This window comes from Rhinolophus hipposideros, assembly GCF_964194185.1.
Source record: "Rhinolophus hipposideros genome assembly, chromosome: 5".
NCBI lineage: Eukaryota > Metazoa > Chordata > Mammalia > Chiroptera > Rhinolophidae > Rhinolophus > Rhinolophus hipposideros.
The window spans coordinates 75,863,368-75,880,656 of NC_138051.1; the positions used below are offsets into that span (position 1 = coordinate 75,863,368).

Here is a 17,289-nt window from a genome sequence, read left to right on the forward strand (position 1 = left end):
CAATACAATACCGGGTCTTATATTAATTTTTGCTCCAAAAGACACATTAGAGCTGATTGCCCGGCTAGGTCTTATTTTCGGGGAAACACGGTAATAAGCCAAGACTGAAACCCAGGCAGCCTGATTCAAGAGCCTCTCTCTTAACCTTTATACCACACAGCCCATAAAAGGAGCTGCATGTGATGTCAGAACTGTACAGGTCCCTCAAGTCACATAAGCTGACCATTCTGACGAGCAGCTACTTGGGCTTCCTGTTGCCAGGGTACCCCTGGACTATAACCTCTCGTAGACCACAAAGAATGGACGTACACGTTGGATTTTCAAGATTTCAGTATCTGAAGAGTTTCTATGAACCAATCCAAGTTACTTTACTTAAGCTCTTAAGAAAATACATTTCTGGGCACAGAGATTTCCCCTTAACCCAGGAACTCGCCCCTACCCATGGAGAACTGGCTGATAGGGTCAGAGGGCCCACATATGTTCTCTGTGAACAGGGTCCAGGAAGGAGGAACTGTGCTAGTGCACTGAACTAGTTATACTCTGGGTCCTGTCTCCCAACTTCTAACATCATAGCACCGAAATGTGGGAGCCATTTTGGCTTTCCTAGGACAGCAGCTGAGAAAATCACCTCACCTATAGGATGGTTCCAGCGATAAGTGTGCCCTTGTGGGAGGCAATCTCCCCAAAAAGAACAAAAAAGCTAATTGACTAAAGTCCTGTAAGATAAGCCAAGAAACTGTGCCTATGTGGGTAGCTAGTGAGCTCCTTGGATCCGTGGAAGCCAAGCCTCCATTTTCACAAGTGGGATGGTTCAGAAGGCGCGGTACAAGCACAACCTCTTATGAGCCAGATACTGAACCACCTGGAATTCAGAGTTCTGTACACAGGATTTTCAGGAAAGCAAGATTTTCTGCCATTCAGAAAGCGGGGGCGGGGGTTAGTGCAAGGGCCTTAGGCAGGTCCCTCAAGTCACACAACTGTACTTTTCCTGTCCACCCCCCACCTGTCCACTGAATTGTTACCATATTGAAGGATGTGGGTCAAAGATCTCTATGTCCTATGTGCTTCTCAGAAAATCATCAGTAAAGAGGGATTACAAGCAGCTACAGAGCTGGAGGCACAAAAGAAAACAGTGCCAGCCACTCCCTAGATCTAAGGAACTAAGTCTCCTTCCCCTATACCACACGCCCCTGACACACCCATCCCGACTCCCAGCCTCCAGCATCCTGGATGGGTCCAGGCCTCTGAACACTTGGGTGGATTAAAAACAAACAAACAAACTTTATCTCATCTAATAACAAAAATCTTTCCAGATTCTTCTATGTCTCTCTCCTCTTCTCAAGCAGAGACAAAGGACAAATATGCACTCAGGTTGTTGACACTAAAGGAAAGAGACACTAAAGTAGCCCACCGTTTCCTCTACAGAGGGGGCCATCAGCTGCTACCATTTCTCTCTGAGCCATTCTTAAACCAAAGATTCAGGGAAAACATGGTGATAGCCTACATAGCCAGTTGGGTTCAGTCCAGTTACCCCAAACTTCAGGGTGGCTGAGACAAGGTACAATGGGCAGGAGGGTAAGTTTCATGGTACATATGGAACCAGCTGAGCTTCCTCAGGTTCTGAAGGCGCGGTACAAGCACCTCTTATGAGCCAGATACTGAACCACCTGGAATTCAGAGTTCTGTACACAGGATTTGTACACAGAAGGGGAAGCACAGAAGTTTACATTCTGTTATAAAAAATAGTTTAGCAACTGAATGACATATTGAAGATGATTTTTAAAATAGACTAGTCTGTCAGATGGCTTAAAAGGGATGGCGGAATGATGGCGATGAGGCAAGAATATGTCCAAGGTCAGTCTGGCTGAATCTGATTGCCTTTATATTGTGCAGGTCCAGCCCAGTGCCACCTAATCCTCACTAACTACCCTCTGCCGCCTTACACCCAGCTGACCTCAAATATTTATCCCAATAGGCTGGGCCCCTGAAGGCATCAGAGTTAGAAATCTCTGGCCTGGGGTCCTGTCCTCAGCCAAGAGGGAAGGTTGTAATCAGAAGCCAGCTAGTAATCCTGGCAGATGGCTACAGCCAATGATTCTCAATAATGGTGTCCTGACATACTGGTATCAACTAAGCACTTATTACTATTAATAATTATGGTAATTAAGTTTGTGAAAGTTTTACTTTTCTTGTAGATTTTTTATTGAGATGAAATTCACATAACATAAAGCTAACCATTTTAAAGTGAAGAATTCGGTGGCATTTAGTACAGTCATAATGTGTTGTACAACCACCACCTCTGCCTTGTTCCAAAATATTTTCATCACCCTTATAAGGAAACCCCACACCCATTAAGCAGTCATTTCCCATTCTGTCCTCCTCCCAGGCCCTGGCAACTACCAATCACCCCTTTCTATCTCTGTGGATTTTCCTATTCTGGATATTTCATATAAATGGAATTACATAATATGTTACACATCTGGTTATTGCACTTAGCATGTTTTCAACGTTCATTCACATTATAGCTTGTATCAGTATTTCATTCCTTTTTATGGATGAATAATATTGCATTATATGTATACGCAACAATTTGTTTATCCATCTGTCCATTCATAAGACATTTGGGTTGTTTCCATCTTTTGGTTATTATGAATAGTGCTGCTATGAACATGTGTGTACATATTTTGAGTACCTGTTTTCAATTCTTTGGGGTGTATACCTAGGAATGGAATTATGAGGTTATGTGGTGATCCAATGTTTAACTTTTTGAGGAATTGCCAAACTGTTTTCCACAGGAGTTGAAAATTCCCATCAGCAATATATAAGGGTTCCATTCTCCAATCTTTACCTTACTTATTTTCCTTTTTCTTTTCTTTTTTTGGGGTAGCCATCTAGTGGATATGAAACGGTATCTCATTGTGATTCTGACTTCCATTTCCCTAGTGATTAATGACGTTGAGCATCTTTTCATGCCCTTGTTGGTCATTTGTGTGTCTTCTTTGGAGAACTGTCTATTTGTTGTTTGTCTTTTTGTTTTGAGTTATAAGAGTTCTTTATATATTCTGGATACTAGACACTTATCAAATAGATGATTTACAAATATTTTTTCCTTTCTGTAGGCTATCTTTTCACTTACATGATAATGTCCTTTGATGCACAAGTTTTTAATTTAGATGAAGTCCACTTTATCTATTTTTTTCTTTTGTTGCTCATAGTTTTGGCATACTATCAAAGAATCCATTACCAAATCCAAGTTCATGAAGATTTATATTTGCCTCTGTTTTCTTCTAAGAGTTGTATGGTTTCAGCTGTAATACTCATATGTAAGTCACTCATCCATCCTTGGTTAATTTTTGTATATTGCATGAAAAAGGCATCCAATTTCATTTTTCTGCATTTGGATATCCAGCTGTCCCAATACCATATGTTAAAGGGAAAAGATTTACTTTTTAAAACAAAGTGGAACACAATTCTCTCCCACATGCTTTCCCGGGTGGGAGAGAAAGGTTATACTCACAGAAGCTTACTTATCTGTATCACTGTGGTGAGCCCATTCCAAGCTTCTACCACTGACAAACGGCTGCAGAAATAACAAATTATTGTGCTTTCCTTCTTGGAAAATTTAAGAATATTTTATCAAAATCTGGTGAATTCCATGAAAATGTATTGTGGAAACCTCACCTCTCATGTGTCGGGCAGTGGAACAAATGCTGTAACAAGCCCAGGCCCAAGTCAGTGGGCCCTGGCGAGGGTAAGGGAGGAGAGAGGAAAAGATGCATTTGAACTAAAAAACCTAGTGATTAACCATATAAAGGGACTTGCTGGAGAAGAGACAGGTCTTCAGCCTTTCAGACATGGTTGACAAGTAGAATGGTGGTGACCTTTGGTGAGAAGTTGACACAAAGCCCATTTGAGGAAGCCAAGATCAGTTTGGGACATAATGGGTTTAGACTGACAGTAATAAGAGTCAGTAGGGAAAAGGAAAAAGAACAGACAATTTAAAAACCAGGCTTGACACTCTCCATGTGATCCTGCACAAGTTTCATATGCTCTGCCCCTCTATTCCTGCTTCTATAAAATGGAGATAAAGATTACAGGCGACACAATAATGAAGCACCTAGCAGAGTGCCTGACACATAAATAGTTACTCAGGACACTACAGTTATTATTATTACTGTTATGATTAAGTGTCTTGTACGTAAGTGGAAACCATAGGACTCAGCACTCAAGGTATTGATGTGGGAAGCCCAGCAGTCCCTGACACATAATAACCATGCAATAAATTTTTGCTGTATCAATGAAATGAAATGGTTGATGAAATAATGATAGCTACCCATTATCAATCACTTACTATGCAGTGACAAGATGCTCTTTACATGCTGCATGTAAAGAAGTTCACATACGTCACCTTAGTTAATCCTTAAATCAAGTCTATGCAGTAGGAGCAATTATTTTCTGCATTTTACCTATGCTGAAACAGACACCAAGAGCTTACGTTAGTGAGGGATGGAGATGGGATCCAAACCCAGATCTTTCTTCAAGTGCTGTGCCATCAGAGGACAGAAAGGAATCCCACTGACCTTTAAGGCTTATCTCAATTTCTGCCTGGTCTCTAAATTGTCTTTGATTAGCTTGTCTTCACTGCTCTCCCCTTTCCTGAATTATTCCTTCAGTACCCAAAACCAATACCACACGATTTAAAACAATTTACTTCTTTTAATCATTTCCACTACTGCACTCATGTGTCTCATCATTTCCCCTGGAATGTGATGGAATGTGACTCCTAGAGGGCAAAAAAACCTCATTCTCTTTCTTCTGGAACCCACACCATGTGCACTCCAGAAGCCAAGCACAGGGGCTGGGCTCTCTGAAAGAACTGAGCCCTCACTGGTCCCTTATGTGACTGAAGGGCTCTCTGGGCGTCATTCTCAGGCTGTTCACTTCTCCGTCCTATTGTTGCCAGGTATTGGGGAGCACCTTCCCAATATTACTGATCGCTAAGGAACTAAGGGGAGCCAAGTGTATGTCAGGCAGGATGATGACACTGGAGAAAGACCAACATCTCAGCCAGGGTTCACTAGTGACTAACGCATCCAGCCAGTGCCAGGTGAGGTAGGGGAACACAAGTAAAGGTAAGCTGGTGACTGTGCCCTCAAGGACCTTCCACAAGCTATACAGAAAGATACACGACAAGATTGAATACATGGTCAAAGACCAAGTGGGCATCAACAAGGACCCAGGTGTCACTACAATCAGTAAGGTAGTTACGGTTGTCCAAACCTCAGTGACTGAAAGACATTATTCTTGATTATTTCCAGATCAGGACACTGCCTATATACCATTTACTTAATATTTTTCTTTAAATTGAATTTTAAAAAATTACTTAAAGAAGAAATTTAATTTCATTACTTTAAATGGAAAAAAGAAATATTCTAATATTAGGAAACCTGTACAAATAAATACACTGAAAATAACTTATTCCGTTTCATTAGATCCTGCTACTTGTCAAAGTTCTGAGCCCAATGCCTGCTTTCTAGGTTAGAAAAGATTACTAGTGTTAGAGAAGAATAAGGCAAACAAGCACGAAAGTGAACCTGCTCCCCCATGAATCTAGAGCGGTTATGGAATTTAATGGTATTTAACACAGACCACCTAAAAAAGCCTCACGGCCATCTCCTGCTAGGATATCAGAGGGAGAAATGATCATGTCATTTAGCTGAAGGCCAGGCTTTCAGTACTTGGAGAAACTACAGAGACTGTTCCGTACGTCTTGATGGTAAATGATGATTTATCTTATGGAGACTTCTTATTTATTATTCATCTCCATTAGCACAAGGGGCTATGATTTGCTAAATGCTCACCCTGGAGCAAAGGCTCCCATCCCCAGGCCTTCGTTTAACTCAAATGATTCCCATCACTTCTTCTAGATTAAGCAACTAGTCTAACTCTGTTTTGAGAGTTGTGTTTTGCTTGGGTTAGTCTTTTTTTCAAGTTTATGTTCAAATGTATATTCACATAGAAGAGTGTATAAAACATGTATGTATGGTTTAAAGAAAGTAAGATGAAAATCCAGTCCCTTAGAAGCTCTGTGTGTCCCTCCCTGTCACATGCCTTCCCTCTCCCTAGACATCGCACAATCTTGATTTCTGTTATTCATTACTTTACTTCTCTTTCTAATTTTACCACCTACATATACATCCCTAAGTAAGAAGCTGCTTAGTTTTGAAACAGTGAGTGAGAGCAGCACAAATGTAGCTGTGTGTACTAGTTTCCTAGGGCTGCCTTAAGAAATCAACACAAATTTGGTGGTTTAAAACAACAAATTTCTTCTCTCATAGTTCTGGAGGCTAGAATTCTAGTCCAAAATCAAGGTGTGGGCAGCTTGATTTTTATACCACCCATAGGTGGTATAAAAATGATTGGAGATTTTCCTTCATGATTTTGAAAAGCATCATGCACTATTTTCTTGCTTCCAATGTGGCTATTAAGCCCCAAGCCTTTTTGCTTCCTGATGCTCTATATATGACGTCTTTTTCTTACAGGAAATTTCTAGTCTCTTCTTAAACCCCAGTATTCTGAAATCTCAGAGGGATGCGCCTTGGGTAGAAACTTGGTGAATACTTTCTGAACACTCATGTCCTTCAAACTCTATTCAGATATTGGTCTTTCTAGACTGGTCCTCCAATTTTCTTATCTTTTCTCTTCCATTTTTTCCATCTTTTTTTCTTTTTGCTCTTCTTTCTGAGACATCATCACTTTACCTCTAACTGTTCCCTTGAGTTTGTCATTTCCCTATCATGGTTTTAATTTCTAAGAGAGCTCTTTTTTGTTCACTGATTTCTTTTTTTTAATTGAATGGCAAGCACAAATGTAGCTATGTAAAAGCTGTTTTTGTAGTGTGGGTACAATATCTTTTCTTTCACCCAAGTGTATTACTGATGGTTTTTTTTTATTTCTTCGTTTTCCACCAATGTAGTTTGTTTCAGCTGCTTTTTCTATTTGTCCTTTGGTCTCTAATGTACTTTTGCTCAGAATGATAGTAATCCTTGATTGTCTGTTCATGATTAAGAACCAAATTATGCTTAGGTTTTAAAAAGGAAGCCTTTATGTTTCAAAGGTACATACTAAAATATTTACACACAAAAAAATTTTACATATACATGTATGTATGTATATATATATATATATATATATATATATATATATATATATATATTGCAGATTTCCTTCAAAATAATCAAGGGTAGGCAGTAAGTGGGGTGACAGAAGAAAGAAGATAAGCTCCGTGTTGGTCACTGTTGAAATTGAATACATGGGGGCTCATGATGCCAATTTCCCTTACTTGTGTATATTTTTTTCCATAATAATAAGTTGGGGGGGGGGATCAAAAGCTGAGTAGAATCTCTAAGCACATAGGAGAAGCGTCAGCTCTGAGCTTTGCTGTAGGGCTATCCAGGTAAGCCTAGACAAGAACATCTGAGGCCATTTCTCTTGAGCTAGTCAGTACTCTTCCAAACTGCTAGGAAAATAAAGGTCTGGTTGCCAGTCATGAGGAGGGCGAGGTGGTCTCAGAATGCAGGCTTAAGTAACAAATAGTGACTTCATCTCCCCCCTTTTAAAAAATAAAGTACCCATACCCTCCATGTGAGTAGAGTCCCGCAGTCCAGAAACTGTTTCACCCTCCAAAAGGAAAGTTAGTCAAGTGACTGCATGGAGTAGAAGAGGAAGTGGTCCAGGGATCCAAATGAGTTTCACACAATTGCTACCCAATCTTATTTTAGTCCTCCATTTCACCCCCGTTCCTGAGATGCCTGGTCCTGCCAGTTCCTAGACATGTTAGAAGTCTGTGATATAAAGGGATTTGTTCTTTGCTTTCCTCATTGTCAGCTTAAAATTATCTTTCTCAAATGTCCTAAGTCAGTTACCACTCATCCATCCACCTGTTTTCCAGCTTGCAAAACTTTATTGCCATTGTCTCCTCTCCTGGTGGCCTTGTGAGTTACTGTGGTTCTAGCTAGGGTCCAAGAGAGAACACAGGCAGATGTAGTATTTGTATGTGTTCAATCTGCCACCTTGGCCTGGAACCCTGCCTTCAGTTTTGTTTTCTTGAATAGGGTGAAGGAAACGGGTACAATCTGTACCCAGAGGTTTCCTGCAAGAGTTTCCTGCTTTCCTTGGCTTGGTTCTTCCCATCTCTCCTAGTATGCAAAATCTGTATTCCTGCTTGTTCCTGCCAAAGCTCAGATCAGCCACCAGATATTTGTCACATCATCTTTTCCCACTTTCACAAAAATAATCTCTGAGCTGCAGCAAGGTAGAAAGAAAAGAGCAACAGATGAAGACTCAGAATGTCTGGCTCTAGCTCTTCCACTGTATGACCTTTTACCATGGCCCCATTCCTCCATCGCTGACATTCTCTGAGTCTGTAGTTCCCTGAAAGTAGTGTCAGTCTTTCCTGGGCCCAGCCAAGGTCTACCATCCATCTGAGCTTAAGAACAGTTAAACCCAAGGGCAAAGAGAAGTCAGGCAAGAGGATTCTACCCCAGAGATAAGCTCCACAGACGGCCGGGCCTTTGGACACCTGACTCAGCACTGGAGACATTCACTTCCCATATCACGTTGTCTCCAGTGGAGGAAGGAAAAGATCTCGGGCTCCAGCTCTACCCAGCAGCCCAGAGGAGTGCCAATAGGCCAGCAGCTCATACACAGCAGGCTCCCTGTTTGCTGACTCAGCAGGAGACCCATGGAAGAGCCTGACTCATGGACCACAACCGTGCTGTGAGAGCAAGGCCAGCATACATCCCCCAGCCTCTCCTGGCCCCTGGCCCTCACCCACTCTGTCCCTCCAAGCAAGGCCAAGAGAGGTCAGACTTGCTTACCCAGGAAAATGATTCACCACCTCGACTCCCCGACTGTCTGCCTCAGCAGAGGTGTGGTGCTGCCTGGAAACGGCAAGGAGATGCCAGCAGCGGCTAAGGCCCCAGCCGGGTTCAGCAATGTCAGCAGAGATGCTCCGAGTCCCACTGGCACAACCAGCGAAGCTGTGCTTCTTGACAAACACTCGGGCACAGGCAGCGAGAAGTCCCCGTCAGAAGAAGGCATCAGAAGAACTAGAGACACGTAGAGAGCACTGGGTCCTCGGGGACTTATGATCCCCCTGCTTTTGGTACAGAAAAGGAAACCACTGGATGTGTGCAAAGCAGTCCTTGCAAAGCCAGGGAACACTCAGCACAGTGACCTTCTCCTGTGACCCAGAGCTAGAGCAAAGGCGGATACAACGGCCTCCCTTTCTATGCCTGTAACATGAAGAGGCATCATAGGTGCTCAATAAATATCTGTCTTAAATGAACGAACGAACACAAATCACCCCCAAAGGTGTCTGATTGAATCAGTTAAGGTAGTGTCCTCAAATATCTGTTTGAGGGCTGGCTACATCAGAATCACCAAAGAAGCTACAGTGATGATTCCTAACCTTTTAAAATAAGTCCTTTAGGCCTTACAAAATGCTCTTATGATGGTAAATGTACTTTTAATGTGTGTCAATTAAGAAGAAAACAACAACCAGAGCGAGTGTTTATGAGGGCTTTAATGTGTGCTGTGCTGTGGACTAAGCGATTTGTCCAAATTTTATTTAATCTTCTCAACAATTCTGGAAGGCAATTTCAGATGTGGAAACTGAAATTCAGAGATGTTGGTCCACAGCGCCAGGATGTAAACCAGGTCGGAATGAAATCACAGTCTGGGCCCCAGACCATCATGCCATATTAAACACCCAATAAGAAAACACTTTTCAATGGATGTGTGTTCTATCAACACAACGGCACCTACACACATTTGAAAAACAGAAATACAAATATTTGTGCTTTCTACAAACATGTTTGGATTCAAAAACACCTTGCAGCAGCCCACTCCCCAGGGGTCTACAGCCCACCCCTGGGAACCACCAGGCTCAGTGACCATAGCCCATTAAGCAGAAAACAACAGGTTACTGCCAGTGAGGAAAGATCTACCTGTCTGCCCTCATTTCACATCCTAGCAGGTGTCTCAAAGCCTCCGACTCCAGAGGAGTAGATGGGAGACTCTCCAAGGAAGGGTTAAAATAGAAGGACAGAGTCAGCAGCATTTGTGAGAAAGAGAAAACAAATTGAAAACACAGCAGAATCAAACTGCTACATTAGCAATCCTGGCAACACATTGTGGAAAGACTAACGGATTAATGGTAGGAAAAGAGCCTGATATCTGTGACCCAGACTGCTGGTCGCCCTTCAGTGGTTTTTCTGCCCCCTCCTAGAGTAACAGAACCCTCAATTTCAAGATGGGCACCTGGCCACATATCACATTAACTACATTTCCCAGTCTCCTTGTTCCAAGGTATAACCAGGTGACTAAGAAGGGCCCTGCGGCTGCTTTCTGTAATCTGTTTTAAACGACACCAGCTCAGGGTCTTCGGCCCTTTTTCCTCATCCCTTCCTACACTGTGCTGCCTGGATCAAGAATGTGACAGCTGGAGGTCTAACTATACTATCTGGGACTGAGGAGAAGATCATGCCCAAAAGATGGCACAGCTGTGAATGGGAAGGAGTCTAGGGCTTGTGAAACAGAGATGCCATACCAACCACAGACTGTCTCTCACCAGACTTTCCGTACAAGAGGAACAGACTTCTTCTTTCAGCCACACTGTTATTTTGAGTGTCTGTTTCTCATAGCTAACCTAACTAATACAAAGTTCAATTCTACGACTACAAAATCTCATTATAGCAAAACAGAAATAGACATATTAAAATTGAAAATCTAAACCAAAAGCAACATTCCAGTCAATAAAATTTCCATACAATATAGCCGAAGGTTCAGATGGCCTCCCCGAGATGTTATAAAATGAATCAACTTGAAACATGCTTCAGCTGCATATTTTTAAAGTAGTATGTCATATTCTATAATAAGTGTTGACGTAAATCTTTCAAAAAAAAAGGCTACACATATAGAAGGCCTGCATGCTTTGTGCTAAGTTCAGGGTGTTCGAATATAAATTAAACCTGTACCTTTCCTCAAGAAGCTCATTGGCTAGGAGAAGATTCAGGGAGTAAGAAAGGATGGAGCAGATGACCTTCGGTTTTTATTATAAGCTTTGTTACATACTTTGGCTTTTACACTGGATACTATACATGTGTTACTTTAAAAATATGTATCAAAAAGATGTAGCAGGCAATTTAATAATATAATTGACTATGAAAACAAAACATTAGTACACAAAAATACATAGTCTGATGATATTTCTTTTTGTTAAGAATATGCTGTCTATCTATCACATAGAAAAAAAACCTGAATGATATACACCTAAATGCTAACAATTTTCTCCAGGTAATTTGAGGTGACAAGTTTTTCTTTATACTCATCTATGTTGTTGAAGTCATCTAAAATAAGTATATGTTTGTTGTTAATATAAAAAATTAAGTCATTTAATAATAACAACAATAATAATAATACCATTTCTTGCATACCTACTCTGTCCCAGGCACAATACTAGGAACTTCACATATGTTACCTCAGTCCTCATGGCAACCTGCAAGGTGGGTAGCACCCTCATTTAATAGATGAGAAAGCTGGGGCTTAAAGGTTGAGCAACTTTTCCACATCTAAGAAGAAAGGAAGTCGGGATTTCGATCCTGCTCTGGTTACTATGCTTACTCTCCTTCCATTAAACCATGCTGTGGCCTACACTTGCCGTTCAAATGTCTAGCAATTACATCTCTACAAGACCTTGTGCATCTATGTCTACAATGCTGGTCTCTCCTACGCCACATTGCACCCCACAGCTTCATTTTATTTGTTGTCTTGGGGTGAACTCATACCATAAATTAATTGGGCAGGCACCTCACCTAATCCTATGTGCCGTATGAAGAGTCACCACTAAGAATGGTGTTCTCGTAGCACTGTCAAGTTGATGATGGCTACTTCTCACTGGCCAGGACAAGGAGGGATTACTGTTTAGAACAGAAGAGAACTGGCAGAGAAGCCACCAAAGCTAGGAGTCAAACCTGATTCTACCTCTGAGCCCGCTGCCCTTTCCACTAGAACCCAAGGGGTCTCTGATTGAAACCAAACCACCTGAATACTGCTCTGTATCTTTCTAGGGAAGGGAAACAGCCTTTTACCCTTAAAGGGGAGTGCTTTAGAAATAAAGACTAAATATTTGGGAAGCTCAGACACTCAAACTAGGACAGCTCTGGCAAGGTGTGGTGGCAAAAGCTTGCTGGTGGGCAGCATCTCACTAGGCATAATTTAGGGCAAATGTGTGCTAAAGCACCACAGCTGAGACAGTCCATCAACTGAGGGCTTGTGGGGAAGGGCATGTGTTGATGGGCAGGATGTGTGACCCTCCTAAACCCACGTCTGACATCATTTTAGAAGTTGTGAGCTTTGCTTTGAGTCTTACAGGCTGGACCCTGTAAATTCAATATCACTGATCACCTTTAAGCCCTCTAGATAGTAAGTATGTCAAGGCAAACCATCAGTAAGAAGGTTGGGGGGAGAGCTGAGAAGAGAAAACTTAAATGTGTCAGGATAAGAACTAACTAAGTAGAGGAATCCTAGGATCTTGAAGTTCTGCCATCACCATTGGACATCCAACCTCATGACATGTCTGTTATTTGGTGCTGAGCAGTAGCAGGTGGGCCCGATCGAGCTGTTCATCAAAGCCCAAAATGAAACATTCTCAGTCTGGGATCTCTACTTTAATTTACAGAATCTTCTTCCATCAGCCTTTCAGTCACTAAGCTATAAGAACTAGGAAATACCCTTGACTGACCAATCTCTGACTTTCACAGGGAAATCTTCAGTTCTTATCCCTACGCACACCAAGTCACTATCCACGTCTCCTTGACCTGTTCTATAATGTGTGCCCTGCCCAGTGATTCATCCCCAAACCAGCAGAAAGAGCCTCCAGAGAGTGGTAAGAACGGCTGATCCTCATATATCAGAAAGGCAAAGAACAAGTGTGAACTCCCACGCCTCTGGACCTCAGGCAGCTCCACTGCTAACCACCAGCCGCAGTCAACCGTGGGAGAAACATACTCACTGCTCACTCGCCCCAGGAAGGACCATTCTTCACATTCAAACATGGAAGGAAAGGTTATTTTGGAGAGGAAGATTCTCCTTGCTCCATCACAACCCCAGGGTCAGTAAGTCTCCACTATAAGACCAGCCGGGTGCTATTGAAAGTGGTCAGGGTGTACTGGGTGGAATTCTAAAAGCACAAAAATCAGCCCCTCACAGAGGGTCATATGCACCCCGGCAACTCAACTCTTGAGATGCTGGGCTTTGTCCTCTGACCATGAAGCCCCATCCTGACTAACTGCAGTGTCCACCTTCCTTTTTGGGAAGATGGCACCACCACCATGGATGGAAAGGGACTTGGGGTTAGCTGAAGCTTCTAAAATATAACCAACATCCAGGATCAGAATGATCACTGGGAAAGAATCCAGGTTCTTACCGCAAGAGATCAAGACTCTGCCCTCCTAACATCCCTGCCTGGGAATCTACTGACTTTGGCCAGTAAAAGATACCAAATGCTTTGGTTACTGGACAAGGTCAGCAGTCACCTACATAGGCAAAAGGGAGAGAAAGAGAGAGATGAAGAGATGGGTCACAGACTACACAGCTGCCCTTAGAGCTGTAAAGAAGGGACAGGGCTTGGGCCAGGGAGAGAATCAGGACATTTTCAGTAGGGGGAATAATGTGGTGCCAGGGCAAAGGGAAAAAACACCCTGGCACACCTAGGAAATAGTTCCTTGTAGCTGGAGTTGAACCTTCATGAAGGGAAAAGGGAGAAGATGAAGCTGGAAGAACCAGGACTAGATAACCACAGGCCACGCGCAGGATCTTGGAATCCACCCTACAAGTCATGGGCAGTATTTAAGCAGGGAAGTGACATGATCAGATTTGTGTTTTACCAAAATAACATGGCTGCGGTAAGACAGATTGAACTGAAAAGGCAACAGACTGGCAGCCAGGACACAATAACCTGATACAATTGTCCAGGGTAAGGTGGTAAAGAATAAACTAAGGTACTGGAGATGGGGATGATGGGACCAAGAGATGGAGTAATTAATTACCTGTATAGGGAACAGGGTGGCCAATGAGTCCTAGCAAATCTTCTGGCTTCACATCACCCACTTTCTCCAGCTGTGTACCTGTATGTCACCAATCTTACCGGAAGCATTCTTACTACGAGCATTCTGTCAGGCCAGGGGCTTTTAGAGGTCCCATTCCTTGCCACCTCTGCACCAACATCCACCCACCCGCTCTTCCCTTCCAACAGGACTGAAGCTTCCCATCCCCCTCCATCCACTCCACAACCACCTAGGAACAGGGTTCCTCTGTTTCCAGTTGTAGCCACGAACTCATACATTACTAACTGCCACTGTCTGGACCACATACAGTTCCAGCCTTCACTGGCTGAGACCAGACACTATTGCCAAAAGAAGCTCAGTCCTACACTCATCTGGGACAATGGGTTGTACGTCATGATGTCAGCCACAGGCGTGCAGCAGAGAGCTCAGGGAATGGCACAACTAAGAATGAGGCCAAAGAAGACAGAACTGGCAGATGAACCAGTGCTCAGACAGGCCCCTGGGCCTTAGGCATGGTGTTCAGACAGGCTAGTTAGGTAACAGACTGTGCAACTGGGGCCTTGGCTCAAACTCAGAGAGTGTCCAGGGTTCCGGGCTACTCCCACCTGTGGCCAGCCATCTTGTGAATATGTGCCATGGAGAATATGGGAAAATCAGATGCAGATGGGTAGACCAGCTTTTTTCATAATGTGCTTGCCACATGATTCAACAGCATGAGAGTTGGATTTCTGCTGTCTTGTTGGGCTGGAGCATAGAAGGGGACATGATAGGGAAGTACAACATTTATAGACTAACAACGGCTGGTCTCAAGCAAGGATAGCACAATTCACCAGCCTATTTCAAACTATTTTTCAATGACCCTTTTAACCAACCCTAGCTTTCCATGGGAACTTCACTTTCATCTCTTCTTTGGATGCTGTATCCCCTTCCTATCTCTCTCATGCTGCCGAGTAAAGGTTTTCTTATAACCAAGCTTCTTGTGATTAAAACAGAAACATCAGTGCCGTCTCCCTGGCCAAACCTCCCAGCATGTGTCCGCAGGACACCTTGTTCTCTCCCGCATCCTGAAATATGACGATTTCAAAAGACATCAACTTGGGTACCGATAGCCACTGCCATCTCGTGCAAATTAATCCCAGATAACAGGGACTCTAGCCCTGTGCTCCTCCAGACACAGCTGTCACCAGCAGGAAACAGAAAGGCCAAGGCAGAGCTTTTCTGCAGCTACTTTCCTCATGAAAGCACACTTCCTCAAAAACCCACCTGCCATGAATATTCCCCCCCCACCAGCTCAAATTGACTGAGAAGAGATGCCAGATCTCTGTCATGTCTCGGAAGCACACAGCTACAGACTGGATAAAAATAATCAAAAACGAGGGGGCACATCAGGTGTTTGATGATTTTGTCAACAGAAGGTCATTCATCTTTCTTGGCATGTGGGCATGGGGTGCTGCTAAGGCACAGGTTCTCAGGACCTGTATCTCCATGCTCTGCCACCAGAGTTCCCTTGGCAGGCATGGCAGGCTGCATTTTCAAAATGGCACAACAACGTCTCCCATCATATATGCTTTTCCCCAACGTGACCTGAACACTCCTCCCACTGAGAGATGGGTCTCCACTTGAATCTGAGTGGGCCTGAGACTCACTTTAACTACCAGAATGCAGTGGAAGTGACACTGTAATGTTTCTAAGCCAGATCAGAAAGGATGATGCAGCTTCTGCCTTATTCACTGGACACTTATGCTTGAAGCCATGAGTCACCACGTGAGAAGGCCAAGAGCCATGAGACAGCCACGCTCATGGAGGGGTTAGAGGTGGGCACGCCCATCAGCAGTTGGGGCCTTCAAGTCTTCCCAGCCCAGGCATCAGATGTGTGTGTGTGAACGAGCCTTTCCAGTGATTCCTGCCTCTATCTCTGGCCTCACCCTGAGCTGTCAAATCTTCCCAGCTGACGCCCTAGACACTGATAAGCAGAAAAAAGTCATTCCTACTGAGCCCTTTCCAAATTCTTGACCCAAAGCTTCCATGAGCATAATGAAATGGTTCTTGTTTGGGGTGGTTTGTTCCAAAGCAATAGTAATGGAAACAGTTGGTGACACACTTCTCAGTCTATTCTCATATCTCCTGCTACCAGAGAAGGAGCTGCTCTTGGAAACAGTATTTTTCGGAAAGAAAAAAGCTTCCTTTCACTGTGCATTTACTTTGTGCCAGGCATTATGCTAAGGGCTTACATGCATAATTTAATGTAATGTTCATTACAATGCTATGGGTAAACACTAGGATTATCCCCATTTTGCAGAAAAGGAAATGGGTTCCGAGGTTGACGAACTTGCCCAAAGCCAGATCTCCCTGACTCAGAGCCCATACCACTGCACCACGCTCTGCTCTCCAGTCACTTGGAGATAGGAGCTGTTTCTATATGGAAGACTCAACTACTTGGGAGCATAGTTTTCCTGTTCAATAGTCCAGGTGTGGGAATTTCCTAAAGAACTCGGGTGACAGGGGCACAGCATCGACAAACACTTGACCTTGTCTGAGCTGGGGCAGGCCCCCCTTCCCTGGAAGTCACTGCTGGCCCCACCACCCTATTACCAGCTCCCTCTGAATCCCACTCCTTCTTTAATGCCTAACTCCTCCATCAAGTCCTTGCAGAGCATTCTGCCTTCTCTGGACACCACCTCACGTACCTTGGGTACACTGCTCCATACTGCCTCCTACTGTTCTGGTTTTTTGGGTGTGTTATGTAGTACGGCTCCTGCGGATGGAAAGAAAGTGGTGGAAGTAGCGTCTAAGTTACGGTGATAAAGTGACCTCACCTGTAGCACCTACCCTAGCAGGCTCATCAGTTTCTCACGAGGACCTGCTGGGTTCCAAATCATAACCCACGCACGACACAAACATTCCAGGCTCCGTGACCTGCACTTCACCCAGGACATCACAAAGGAAAATGGATTTGATGGCAAAGGAGGAAGCAGCTTGACCCACCACAGATACCCATCACCAGCACCTGGCAGGCAAGGAAGCCCTGACCACAAAGGCTCAAAACAAGGGAGTTGCCATTTTGAACCACAAGTCCTTAATAGTCCTGAAAAGCTAAGAAACACAGGTTAAAGTTTCCTATGAGTCACTCTTCACGCTCTCCATCTAAGAGTAGGGAGAG

At 43.5% G+C, this 17,289-nt stretch overlaps 1 protein-coding gene across 2 annotated transcripts in view; it reads right to left on the minus strand.

The window, feature by feature from the left end:
- The window catches only part of MAP3K9 (mitogen-activated protein kinase kinase kinase 9), a 74,056-nt gene that overhangs the window by 32,690 nt on the left and 24,077 nt on the right, over positions 1–17,289 (minus strand). The window lies entirely within an intron of this gene.